This window comes from Malaya genurostris, chromosome 2 (genome assembly GCF_030247185.1).
Source record: "Malaya genurostris strain Urasoe2022 chromosome 2, Malgen_1.1, whole genome shotgun sequence".
NCBI classification, from domain to species: Eukaryota; Metazoa; Arthropoda; class Insecta; order Diptera; family Culicidae; genus Malaya; species Malaya genurostris.
This window is the reverse complement of record NC_080571.1, coordinates 154,509,444-154,523,672: the sequence shown is the minus strand read 5'-3', so window position 1 is coordinate 154,523,672 and position 14,229 is coordinate 154,509,444. Positions and strand designations below refer to the sequence as shown.

General features: G+C 37.8%; 1 protein-coding gene and 1 long non-coding RNA gene across 3 annotated transcripts in view; one reads left to right on the top strand and one right to left on the bottom strand.

The window, feature by feature from the left end:
- The window catches only part of LOC131429596 (alpha-actinin, sarcomeric), a 288,179-nt gene that overhangs the window by 98,026 nt on the left and 175,924 nt on the right, over positions 1-14,229 (bottom strand). The window lies entirely within an intron of this gene.
- On the top strand, positions 3,334-4,936 carry LOC131429598 (uncharacterized). Its single transcript, XR_009229442.1, has 3 exons — positions 3,334-3,409; positions 4,217-4,373; positions 4,567-4,936. It is a non-coding gene; the product is annotated as an uncharacterized LOC131429598 (long non-coding RNA).

Sequence of the window (14,229 nt, the reverse complement as noted above, 5' to 3'; positions counted from 1 at the left end):
TAAATCCAGCGCACTTGGTCTTGCTGGTGGTGGAGGAATCCGTGTCATTTCTCCCGTGTTCAGAATAGTCATATTGAAGCTATCGCAAATATCATAGATCGCGGTTGATCTGTTGTCATCATGAAGACAACCTCATCCCGTACCGTGAGAGTTGAAGTGTCCTAAAACTAACGTCGGCGCAGGAAGGAGTTGCATGATATCGCTGAGCCATTGGAACCCAACCGAGACTCTTGGGGGAATGTAAATGGAAGCAATGCAAAGGTCCTTGCCTTTCATTGTGATATGACATGCGACCACTTCCAATACCTGGTATAGAGGGGAGGTTAATTCGATAGAAAGAATAGCACTTTTTGATCCCCAAAAGTACTCCTCCGTAGGGGTTATCTTGATCCAAGCGAATAATGTTAAAATCGTGGAAGTTGAGGGAAATATTTGAAGTCAACCAGGTTTCACATAATGCATACGCGTCACATTTTACACTATTTATTAATTTTTTGAAGGAGTCAATTTTTGGGATAATACTTCTGCAATTCCACTGTAAGACAGTGGTTGATTCCTCGACCCCGTTCGATGAGTTAGCCATCGAAGGATACAATCACAGAGAGAAGGGGCCATGTTGCAGTCAACTGCTGCTTCAAAAATGTTTTAACTGTTGTCATAAATGTCATCATCATACTTTTAAGAGGATCAGTGTTATTGAAAGTTCTGAAAATGCAGTCCACAATATCAGAGAATTAAGTAGCCCAGCACTTGATTGATTTTCTAGTTGAATTTTGGGGGTACTAGGGGTTCTTGATGCACCAGGAAGCGATGGAAATTCTTGGTCTGATCTTAAGTTTGCCAGACCAGGAGCATTTCGCTTCGATTTTTGTGAAGCATTTCCCCGTGTTGTAACTTTGTTAATCCCCGCAGGGGACATCCTTGGGCCTTTACAAGGCAGTTTAGGAGATGAGGTTGGCTTTCTTTTCCTAGAACCGCTAGGCATAGCAAAGGAAGGTTCCTCTTGAGGGTTATCGAAGTCTGTCTCGTCAGAAGACAAACAATCGTAAAGGTTTACCGATTCGACAGGTGGCATGGCGTTCTTCAGCATCCCTGCGAAAGTGCGCTTAGAACGTTCCTTAAGAGATCACTTTACTTTTTCCCCGCGCAGTTTGTATGTGGGCATGAACTCAATTCATGTGGATTGTCCCCACAGTAAAGGCACTTTTCAGCATTTTTACCGCAGGAATCATCCGCATGGTACCCCACCCCCCCACATTTGATGCATCTCTGTTTATTGCCGCAATAGGTGGCTGAATGGCCCAACTGCTTGCAGTTCATGCAATTCATCACCCGCGGTATAAAAAGTCGAATCGGTAAGCGAACTCTGTTCAGAAGGATGAAGTTAGGAAGAATAGATCCAGCGAAAGTCACTCGAAACGAGCCTGATGGAGAATATGTTTTGGTATTATCTTTTGCAATTTTTATTGAACTCAATTGCTTGCAGTCCAATATTTTTACCTTCTGAAGTGTAGGGTCCCTGAAACAACCAACTCCATGCTTCAGAAGGTCTTCGCAATTCAGGCTCGCTTCCGTGACCACGCCGTCAATTTCTACTTCTCGCGCTGGTATGTAGACTCGATAGCTTCGTGTGAAAGCATTGTGGCGAGCGATCTGATTCGCCTGCTCTATAGTTTTTACGACCACTTGTAATTTTTTTGCTCGAACCTCTGTTATCTGAATCACGTTCGGATGATGTTTAGCCAGTTCGCGCGATATTTGCATCAAATTAAGCGGTTCATCTTTTTTGGACCGGAGATATACCATATAAGGCCCAGCAGAACCGATCGACCACACGCGAGTACGAGATGGATTGTCAGAGGGAAGAAGATCATCTATATCATCCATATTGATGAGGGGTTTATCATTTGAGGGGGAAAGGCCTCCACCCTCGTTCATAATAAGGTGAAGGAGACGCTTTACAAATATATACTAGCGAGAAGGATAGAGAAAAAATACTACAATAATACTTAGCTTGGTATAACACTGGTTCACTTCAAGGTCAGCAAAATCTCTGCTGCTAGTGTGCAGAAAGCTACTCAAGGTAACGTATAATCAGCACAGCAACCAATGAACGCTGACCACGTGTTTGCTTGTACGATGGCGGTGGATACTAAGCAGTATCTTCAGACACACTTCCACTATCACACACATCTTCACTGCACATATACAGTATAGCCGGTAAGCTATCAGTTTATGTCTAGAAGGCTAAGTCCGAGCTGGCTACCCTCCGGGAGGCAGAGCTCGACCTTGGCAGCCAATATGGAGATTCGTTGCTGTAAGCACGTGTTATCACAACGATTTTTGTGCTATCGAAAAATACACTTTTTATCCGTACAACGGATCGAACTGCACTAGATCGGGATGGATTTGCTCCGATCCTATACACTGGCACTGAAATTACCCGTAACAAACGGTTGCAATCCACAAATTGGCACTCTACAGAAAACGCTTGGGGAGATTCTAACGAAGCGACCGATTTCAAAGATTGTTCGATACGAAGTGAGAAAGTATAATTGACTAGACGAAATTAAGCATGCTTCATTGCATTAGCTCAACTTTACTAGCTAAAAAATATCCAAGAATTAGAAAAGTATGTTGTTTTGTTTTTGAGTTAACAATTTTTGAAAATTTCAAGTTTTCGTGTTTTTTTTCGATTTACTTCAGATATATTTTTTTTAAATCATAATTTTTGAACCACTCGACCGATTCCGCTAATTTGGAAATATTTTGTCACGAAATGTCTGCAGTTTCTCTCGCCTGATATGTTGCTCCAGCGGAGTTCACTGTGCAACAATGGTATGTAGACTGCCATGCGATATATTAATCACTCATAATTGTACGAAAATTCACACCCTTGTCAAACCCATTGATTCCTAAACATACATACATTATCAAATTAAAGCGCATACAGAAAGTGATATTCCATCGTTATGTGCTTTGATATAGTCGAGACAAGACAATGTATTCATTTATGTTGAAACACGTGGATCATAAACAAAACAACAAAATACATATGTATAAAGTAACATGATTCTATCAGTAACACTGACGTCGCTGCGCTGAACTGTCCAGCGAATTGCAGATTAGTGCTGCAGCGACAATAGTAAATAATATCTAGAGCCGTGTCACATAGTATTAATTGAGAAAAGGATAAAACATTTTTTCAGATCCCAATGTGAATTTGTTTCGTTATTTTATTTATTATTGTCTTCGAATTAAAAAACAATATCGCACAAACTTTATCGTAATCTATCCTTGTACAATAATTGCACGTTCGTTTATTTTACAGACAGTTTTAACATACTTCATGAAATTGTGTGATGATAGGAGAGAAAACTCATAATCTCACTAAATCCATTATTCAACGGTTAGCTTGATGCCATTATTTATGTTACTACTACCTACTAGTTACTTATGAACACATGAGAAACAAATAAACTTAAAAAATACCTGTTGTCCATGTCCAAGTACCATGCGCGCGGGTGGTTTTAGGAAATTTTCGATGGAAATTTAGAAAAATTTGACAAAACCAAAAACATACAGACCTTCGAAATACTTTTATCTATCTACAGGGTGGAAATGGTTGAAAAATTCGGAGGATTTTCCGAGTCTTATCAAAAATAGCACTGAGAAAATGAACTTTTTTTGTAATTTTTCACAATTATTTGAAAAAATAATTTGATGGAATGAAATTTTTTTTTTCAAGAAAACCTTATGCTGGCAACAAGGATTACATTCGGAAACATTTTTGGAAAACATTTTCACGCTTTTCATGGAAAATCAACGAATTTCATATAACCGATTTCGTGGAAATTTTTGAAATTCGTGAATTTTCTATGAAATGCGTGAAAAGGTTTTCCTAAAATGTGTCCGAATGTAATCTTTGTATCCATCATAAGGTTTATTCGAAAAAAAAATATTATGTCATCGCATTATTTTTTCAGATAATTGTGAAAGATCACAAAACCACTCATTTTTCAGAGCTATTTTTGATAAGACTCGGAAAATCCTCCAAATTTTCCAGCCATTTTCACCCTGTAGATAGATAAAAGTATTTCAAAGGTCTGTATGTTTTTGGTTTTCTCAAATTTTTCTAAATTTCCATCGAAATTTTCCTAAAACCACCCGCGCGCATGGTACTTAGACGATGGCCTTAAAAGTTATTGGCTACTAGATTCTAGTCAAACGATGATATTAAAGTACTCATGGTGTGGTTAAATTAGACAACAACAGTTCCTTCTTTCGCAAAAAATGTTACATCAAGCTGAACATATTTATACCTAAAGAACCCATAGCTGGTCCATCCACAGTTCCTGTTGTGAACAGCCAAGGTGAGTAATATATTTTTTATTGTTTTTTTTTACATTGGCAGTCATGATTAAAAATGAGCATGACGTTACAGTATAACTTCACTGTAACGTAATTCACGAATGGATTTAGAGTTTAATAAGTTGTTTCAGGTATCTAATAACCTTAGTGTTAACAAGTTTGCTAAATATTTTATTTATTTATATTTATTTCCAGAGTTATTACCATCTGTAGAAGCACCCAGTACTGCTAGTTTGCTTACTACAAACGATGATGAAATAATTCAACAACTCAAAGAAAAATTTCGTGAAACTAATGACAATAATATGAAGTATCATATTCTCACGACGTTGATGGTGTTAGTGTTTGAATAGTGAACGCGAAACCGCTGACAATCTCCGAAAAGTGGGTTTATCAGTTGAAACCAGTGCATTGTAAAATCAGAGCAGTATTCTTCCTGTGTTCAAGGGTATTTTTTGTCCTATATTAGTGCAGTTCTTTCATCAAAAAGGCCTTTACAAAATTATTTTTGATGCTAAGTTACCTAATACCGGCCATCTAATGACCGCCGTCTCAATGCTTTAGTTCATGATGTAATTAAAAAAATTCACTACAAGTGCACTTTTCTCTGTTAGCTGGTGTCTGTACGCGACAAATGTGTTATCAGTTACTCACCGGCAGCATCTATCGAACGCAGTTACTATACAGGTTTGATATAAATTCCTAACACGCTGGTAAGTTACTTTCTCCGTGTATTTCATGTGAACACATGACAAATTTTTATTTCTTTTATTTTGCACTGGATCAGTCCGTTTAGTAATTTTAATTCGAATTATTTATCTTGCCAAATAACTTACACAAGCATTTCCCATGCACATCGACTTCGATTGAGCACTGAAGTATTGCAAGCAGCGAATATAAAAGACAGTAGAGCAAAAATTAGAGTGAGACAGATGAGTAGTGATAGACAGCGAAATCGGAGGATTGACAGTCAATGTGTGTGTGTTCCCGACGATGGAAGTTTCCGTCCGAACCGACGTTCCCAAATCCCGTGAACGGTTCGAACGGCAGCGTGCTGGGTCGGTCCAGTGATTCCGGTTGAAGGATGACTTCCGATTCACTGGTGCCCGACGATCCATACCAGAGCGGCGTCGCAATCTACTCATCTAATTCCCATCGAAGGATCTAGACTATGCCGACGGAGAGCTCCCCGGCGGAAGTGTTCCTCCCGACACCGATTCTCGTATTTCACCACGCGGGACACTCGAATGAGTGCCTAGGTCGGTTCCGTTTTACTGGCGCCCCGGCGACTCGATTTCGTTGCTGTGACTTCTACTCGGTTAGTCCCCGGCGAAAGATCTAACCTACACCGACGGAGAGATCTCCGGCGAAGGAAGTTCTCCCGACCCCGATTATTCTTGACTATGTAACCGGGACACTTGAAGGAGTGCGAGGTCGGTCCGGTGATTCCGGTTGGAGCCTGGCTTCCGGTTCAATGGCGCCCCGACCGACACGTTTGGGATCAGTCGGTGGGTCCTCCTTCCGTTCGCCGCATTGTCCCACTCTTGTTGTCACTTCGCAAGCGAGTCCGTTCTAGCAGCTGCTCTCGCATTCCTAGCGTTCCTCCGCCGGTAGCACTCGACGTCTTCTTCTAGGCTAATGCAGATGGGCATCATCCCAACGATAACGCATACAGCCTCCGACGAGATTGTTCTGTAGGCACTCGCGACTCTCATAGCTATGACCCGGAACACACTGTTCAGCTTTCCACTGTTTCTCTCTCTTAGAGAGAGAGAGAGGCGGGGATCAACGTGATGAAAAGATCTAAATACTGTCTGATCGCCGCCCGTTTGGTTGTTCATGTTGGATTTGTTTACATTAACTAGCGAGCTATGATAGTTATTGCGGAGTAAGTGTTGACGCACGGTTTTCTTCTTTTCAACAATAAATTTGCACGTCGACAGCCGAATAACTCTCTCTTTAAATCCGGTAGCCGTGTTAAGTCTTTGCGACAGCGGGTGGAACGAGAAATAATTCAACAATCGTCCCGATGCGACGGGTTTTTTGTACCAGTCGGTGACGAATGTTTGTTTCTCCGATCTGATTAGAACCATATCCAAATACGGCAATTGGTTATTGTTCGCCGTTTCGCATGTACATTTTTTCAAATAAATATTTATAGAAATATGAGTTAAATTTAAATTATTAAGATTAAATCGGGTTCGGCCACATGTGGTGACTTCCCGAATAAAGTCACACATCAAAACGAGAGCAAATCGAAATCTTATTATGATAGCAATATCACGTTGAAATCTTAATTTGATCTCAGCTCGTCAATTTTTCAATTGATATCACATTATGTTATCTTTTTGCTGTTACTTTTAGAAAAAAAACTTGCGAGGCAAAAACTTTGGGAAATGTCAAAAATGATTATTCAAAAGCAACAACTTAATAACTGCATCAAAATAGAGCTCCATCAGGCAAAAATGAATTTTAATGGAACAATTATTCCTTTAATTCTATGCTGCGATTTACAAAAATGGTTCCTGTGGCAGTTGTCCGGAACCATAACCGTGATCAATGAACAGATTTTTGTCAACACTTTTGCATCTTTTACACCAATAATCCTTTATATTATTGTTGTAGCACCACACATCTGGAGGACATTGGATAGGTTGACGATTATTGGTGCCACATTTATCTGAAGCTAGCTCATTCTCTTTCGAAAACGAACAGCGGCTTGGGCATTCTCATCTCGCTGATAGTCAGCCTCAGAAAGAACTTCTTCAGGAACTTGATATGGAAAATACATTCGATGTCAACGATTTCCTTCTGGCGGGGTACGTTAAATATCAGATCCTCTAACAGTTTTCGCGTTTAGTTAAAAAAGATGTTAATTGTTCTGACTATTATTTTCGGTTGTTGTTTTGACCGTTATTGTCTGTGGTTCAGAGATCGACGATCGGCATTGCCAAAGTGATTGTTTTTTCGTGCATCAACTAACAAGTCCTTTGAATAATACGCTCTTTATATCATACTAGTTGAATTACCCGGCGTTGCTCGGAAATGTTTCGTGAAGGCAAGGCTGCAAAAAAAATTAAGAAATGGTTCTGACCATTGAAATTCTCAGAGCCTAGTGAAACACTGTTTATTTCCACATAATTGCTCAAGATTGTGATAATGATTATTTGATAACGAAAGGCTGTTCATAGTTACGTTAGATAATACTTTCGTTCCAAAAAATAACGATTCATTTAATTCAAATGTTGTCGTAAACTTATTTTCATCAACTTGGAACGACAGTTTTCTCAATTTACATAAAAAATGCACATTAATATTATGATTTCTTCGTTAATTCAGATCAATTCAACCTCCCTTGGTTAAGAATATTTATTCCCCCTGCCTCTTGTGAATATTTTTATGACCCTTACTTAATTGCTAAAAATATGCAGTACAGGTCAAGAAGTACATTTTTTTCGTAAAATCCGATCAATTCACTTTATAACATACTTCCCATGTTTGGGGCACTTGCTACACTCCTTCCTTGAAATAACCCTATAATCTATTTTGATGTGAATACTGTATGAATCAAGAAGTATCGTTTTTCGTCGAATGAATATTACATTGAACACCCCTTTTGTTAGTGAACTTGAAACAGCAGTGTAAAAAGTTCAGAAAAGGGACAGCAGTGTAAAAAGTTCAGGGGATGAAAATTGATTTTCTCTTAGTTTATATCCGCCGGCTTCCCTCGTTTGTCGACAAATAAGATAAATTTAACAATAAACCTCTTTTTAGAGGCACTTGCTACAAACTCCTACCTTTTTGTTCACCTGTGCTATGAATATGAATATGATCGCGACAGGAACCTCTACCAAGTTTAGTGATAATTCACTGAGTTGTTATGGAATTATTCCGATATTTACAAAACAATTGAACTGAGAGCTTCTTCAATAGACACTTGCTATCTTTTCACGCGTATAAATATCATTACGACCATCTCTTAGTTGTAATGAATATTTGTGCCTGTAGAAAATTCCAATTTCGTAAAACTCGAAACATTTTGCCTCAAATTCCCCCTATTAGCAAATACTTACTGAAACCACCACCTTCCCCACCCCCTCGATACTCGTCCAATTAGATAATCTTTTTCATGATCTCCTGTTAAAGACCCTTGCTAGGCCCCCTTTCCTATAAAAATACACTTAGGACCATCTCTGAAGAGCAAGAAGTATCTGTGCCAAATTTGATAGCAATCCGTTCAGTAGTTTTGGAATTATACCGTTAGAAACATTACACCCCCCTTTTCTAAGGCACTTGTTGCATTTTTTGTAGTATTAAAAAACTATCGATTTCTCGTTAACCACCCCGCCCCCCCTTCTCCTATGTTAAGGACACTTGCTACGCTCTCTCCCACATTAAAATACTCTGAGGAGCAGGAATATCTGTGCCAAGTTTGGTGGTAATTCGTTCAGTAGTTTCGAAGTTATGCTGTTACTAACATTACACCCCCCGTTTTAAAGGCACTTACTACATCCAGCCCCATATAGTCATATCTATAGTATGCAAAATGTTTCTACGGTCTTCAAATCGTATCGATTCTATGCCAAGTTTTATGATTTTTTTCAGTTAAAAACACTTGTTACCCCTCCAGTTAAAAACACTTGTTACACTCCCTCCCCATAAAATTACTCCCATAACAACCCGCCCCCCCTGTTAATGACACTTGTTACGTTCCCTCCCCTATAAAAATATCCCAATGACCATCTCTGAAATGCAAGAAGTACCTGTGCCAATTTTGGTGGCAATACGTTCAGTAATTCCAGAGTTATGTCACTTATTAATCTTTCATCGAATGATCCCGAATTTATGTCTACACAAGAACAAAAAACTTGCTGAATCAGTGTCATGCTGTCCCAGTTAGTCGAAATAAGTAAGATATTTTTTTGGAATCCAAATAACATATGATCTGGGATTGTTTATTGTCAGATTCCTAATTCACGTCTCCAGCGAGCCTCCGCTCTTGTGAGCCTCGAAATTTGTATTTCAAAGTGATTACATACTCGAGTAGTGTGAGATCAAATAAATAACTCAATTTGATATTATGATTTCACATGCTACAGCTTCTGGATACGATAAAGACAAAAAGCACATTTCCATACCTATCAAATAGTCACACTGCCATTCACAATGGTTGCGGGACGAGTGCGACGAAACGAGTTCACATAGGTTAAAACTACCTGTATACAGCTTTGCGAATCAAAACTGCTTGTCATATGATCGAAAATTCTCCATCTACCTACAGCTTAACGTCACAGTACATAGCATTCGCAGAGAGTTCGGAATCCAAATCACCTAGGTTCGAAACCCAAGTCTCTCTCTATGGAGGTGTTAGTGCTTTTGACGCATTTCTATTGTTGCAAGTAATAACACCAAAAGGTATACTATCCCGGGTCTTTTACCCAATCTATTTTTAGCTTATGCTCGCGACTTGTTTGTTTTCAGTAATGTCTTTTTAAAGCAAATCAACAACTGATGGTGCATTCCAGTTTTGTTTTCGTTGTTTGATAATAACTTCAAATTGATAACTAGCTTTGCTATCTACAAGAAAAAAATTATATCTTAATTAGATTTCAGTTTGCTTTCGCTGGAATATCTTTTGTCGTGAATACGACTTACTTTACTATGGGGCGCCTTTTCAAAATTAGCCATATGGAAGAATGGGCAGAACTTAATCGTGAATATCTCGACTTGTATTAATGGTAACAACATAATACTTTCATTATTTCATCAAAAATATGATCCGGAATTTAGGATAATATTTTGAACAGCGTGAGATAACCATAAACAACTCGAAAATTAAGTTTTCCGAAAATTTTTTACTCTATTTTTGCTTGGGTTTTTCGCGCAAGGACGACGATTTTGAGGTAGTCAGGCACCTATCTTCAACTGAACGTTATAAAAGGGGCCCGGTGGTCGAAAATCGATCATTTCTTCTTGCGCGTTGGATGAAAGCAGACGTTGGGGCGAGAAGAGGCAATCAAACAGCGTCATCGGAGAGCGCACCTTCTGCGTGGTTAAAAACTTCAAACGCTCAGGTCGTAGTTCTCATTTGCCTTCCGGTCGTCAAGGCGAGAAGACGCATTAAACCAGTTTCGTATCATTTGGCACTGCGAGCGGATGTGTCGGTTTGTACGCAAAACTATTTTCAATTCAAGCAAGAACGATTGCATCAGCTGCTGGTGCTTTGCATTGGAGAACAAGAAGAAAACAGAAACGAAAAGTGGACAGCATTATATAAAATTAGCCGTTCTAATGGCTCTAAATGTTATCTAAAGAACTATTAAGATTACTTCTTTGCAAATCGAAGGTAGAAATCATCAGTTTAGTAAAAATCCAAAATAATTTGATTTGCTTCGTGCACTTTCGCGAGCACTTTCCGAACTGTGCTAAATATCGTAGAGAATTCCACAATTTGGTCCGTCTAAAAAGCAGAAATGAATCCTGTACAGAACCTTGATAGTTTCTTTCAATGAAATATGCAAATCCGGAATGAGATAATCGACCTCAAAAATCGTTGAAAATTTTAGTAGTGAAAAGGAGGAAAGTTTCACAATTCACACAATCGATCAACTATTAATTCACGGAAACAAATCCACTACTGCTGTCATGATTCGAAAATCATGAAATCAATCATTTTAATTTTTCATGAAACCATGAGCAATAAGTGTTCTCCCATGAAAATTGTTCATGGTTCGAAAATGCGTTACTTGATGAATGTATTTCTTTCAAAACTCGTAACTCCAATTTTCTACCGGGATATCACTTTGAACCCTTTGCCTCAAGTGATGTGATGTGATGGATTGCTTAATAGATTAATGGTAAGGCAAAAAAGCAGACAATGAAAAGCAACAACTACTGAACATTTTTACTTGATCCTGAAGCATATTCATTAAAAATTTTGTTGTTTTACCCACCGGCTATGCTTTTCATTTGATAAACAACAATTTTACATTTTGTTAGAATGTATTCTTACATATTTAATGTCACCGTTATTGTTAGATTAATATTCCGAAAGCTAGCGTTAACCGAAAAATAAATTCGAATGTGAATTTGAAACACCATCTAACGAAAATCAGAAAAAAATGTTTCAACCACCTTGATTAATTCGTTTCATAGATATAACAACACAAGCTGTATTGATTCACCTAAATATTTTTAATAAGACGATTTTGCAAACGATATTTTGAAAACATAAAAGGAAAAATCAATCCGCGCAATCAATAAGAAGTTTGATTCACACGTGTTTTTTCATGCAGTTCGTTTAAGTGTTTAAATTCTGAAACACAAAATCAAAACCGAAGCAATGAACGCAAGTAAACACGTTATTTTAGGCGTCGTTTTTCAGAAACCTAATATTTTAATTGATAATGTTTCTGATTCAAAAAAATTCGTCGTGCTTTCTACTGTTTTGATATTCAAATGTACATCATTTGAGACATTTGTATTGAAATCACATAAAAATACGTTCATCACACCATTCCATTTAATTCATATTTGAAATCTTCATATTTTAAAACATAACGCTTGAATTTATGTTGCAAAAATTACCATTGCAGTAGAAACACGCCTGAAGTTATACTCATCAACGTCAAGTGCGTTACGTTTGAATTTCAGTGAAATCAGTCCAAATGGATCATGATCCGAGAAGTTTTAATCATGGTGTATTATCATACCATGAAAATACACTATTTTCCCCAAATCATGACTCGTTTTGCTCATTTCTAGAATCGGAATTTTGCCCGTGTTCGAATTTGAAAGTGTAAAGAAATCGTGTCAGTTTTATTCGTATTCACGACATCCAGTTATGTCTCTGACATTACACACCCGTACTTTATTGATTTCGTTTTTGATTTTTTGCCACTTAAAACAATTTAAACAACGAACATGACAACATCAAAATGAGTTTTCTATTTGATCTCACACTCTGCTCGGGTTTTCAGCACTGTTATATATATATATATATATATATATATATATATATATATATATATATATATATATATATATATATATATATATATATATATATATATATATATATATATATATATATATATATATCTATAAATTATGCCGTGTACTATCGCGGTTTGAATAATAAAAAACTTCATTTCACTTAATTTTCGGTTACATGGATTCGCTTACATATCTCACTCAAGACTGACTAAAAATTCCTATCGCAAAACCTTTTGTTAATTTGGATTTGACAATTCAGCAAAGTTCGATATCGTCGATCGGCCACGTTGCCTTCGATGTCGTGTGGTTGGCGGCTGGAACGGTTGCTATGTCGGGTTTACCCCGTGTCAGCATTTTCCTTGCTGCGTTGGTCGGCGGACTCGTAACACCTCCCCTCTAAGAGCGGCGATCGTCCTCGGTCGACTGTTTGGAAGCTGTATTGTTTCAAGCTTTTTGAAATGTATCGTCTTCGGTTCGGTTTTCTCGATTCAGATCTCCGAAATTTCGGTAACCGCAGATTTTCTTGTGGTGTATTTATCTTCAGTGCGATTCCTGTTCTTCGTGATAGCGATTACCAGGATGAGAAGGCTAATGATTACTTTGGTGACGATTGTACTTCCGACGATGGTGGTTTTTCTGTGTTGGTAAGATTTTAGGTTGATCTATTCTAGGAGTTCCAGATTTTGTATACTGAGGTCTTCATTTTTCTCTCGTATGTTATTGGTTGTTTCTGGGTGTTTGTTGCAAGTTGGCACCAGGTATTCTTCTTTTGCTGAGAATTCGTCTTCTTCGTGGAAAGTATAGTTTAGTACGTTTATGGTGCAGTTCTCTGTCTCGATGACGGTCGGTGCCGTTATGACTGTGGAGTCGCTGCAGGAGCTTGAGACTTTTAGATGAATGTTTGTATCGATGAATATGACGCCTCTTCTGATTTCTTTTATTTTAGTCGTTTGATCTGTTTTTCTTATAGGACATCTTGGTTTCTGGTGTGTTAGAATTCTATAGATGCATTCGTCTTCCAGTAGTGGTGTTGAATTGTCGCCAATTTTACATTTTTGTAATCGTGGCAATATGTGGTTCTGTCTTTTAGCTGCAAATTGGATTTTTGTGCTGATTCTTGTTTGATTTATGCTGGTAGCCTGTAGTTCTAGTAGCTCGTAGGGGTTGTTGTCCAGTATTGGTATCTTTATCAGAAAAACGTGTTTAATCCACCTAGCAGTGAGATGATACCTATTTTTATCAATCCGCATGTGTTTTTTGCATGAATATTCTTCGGTGTTTAAATTTTCATGACATTATTTTAATGACCCTCGTTTTAAGCGACAATTTGAGATTTTAATCACTCATTACTCTGTAATGTCGAAACTGCAAATCGGATCGAATTTGAATCTAGAAGTGTGATAATCGATTAAACATGCCATGATATGTAAGTTTTAATTCAAGGTACTTCCAGAGCCGGTATTCAGGAACCAGCATAACCCAAACCGATTCGTATGGCCATATGACGAATAAATTACAACAGTTTTGAGTTCAACTTTGAAGCTTTTCGGGATTGTCATCTTCTATATCGGTTTGAATTTTAAAAATTCATCATCATGTAATTCGAGAACCGGAAGTCATAATTGGATAAAATAATTAATTTTTGTATATAAGTTTGTTTTAATTAAAATTTTTGTTTCTGATATTTGATTAGGCTTTTTTTGAGAAAACGATTGAGCTTTGAGAAACGATTTTATACTGGAACCGGAATTCTAAAAGCGGTATGGCCGAAGTCAGATAAATTCACCTGAGTAGCTGTATAGTTTACATTTGTTTCAAAACATTTGAAAATCAGTTAAGACATCTTTGAGAGATAATAGCACG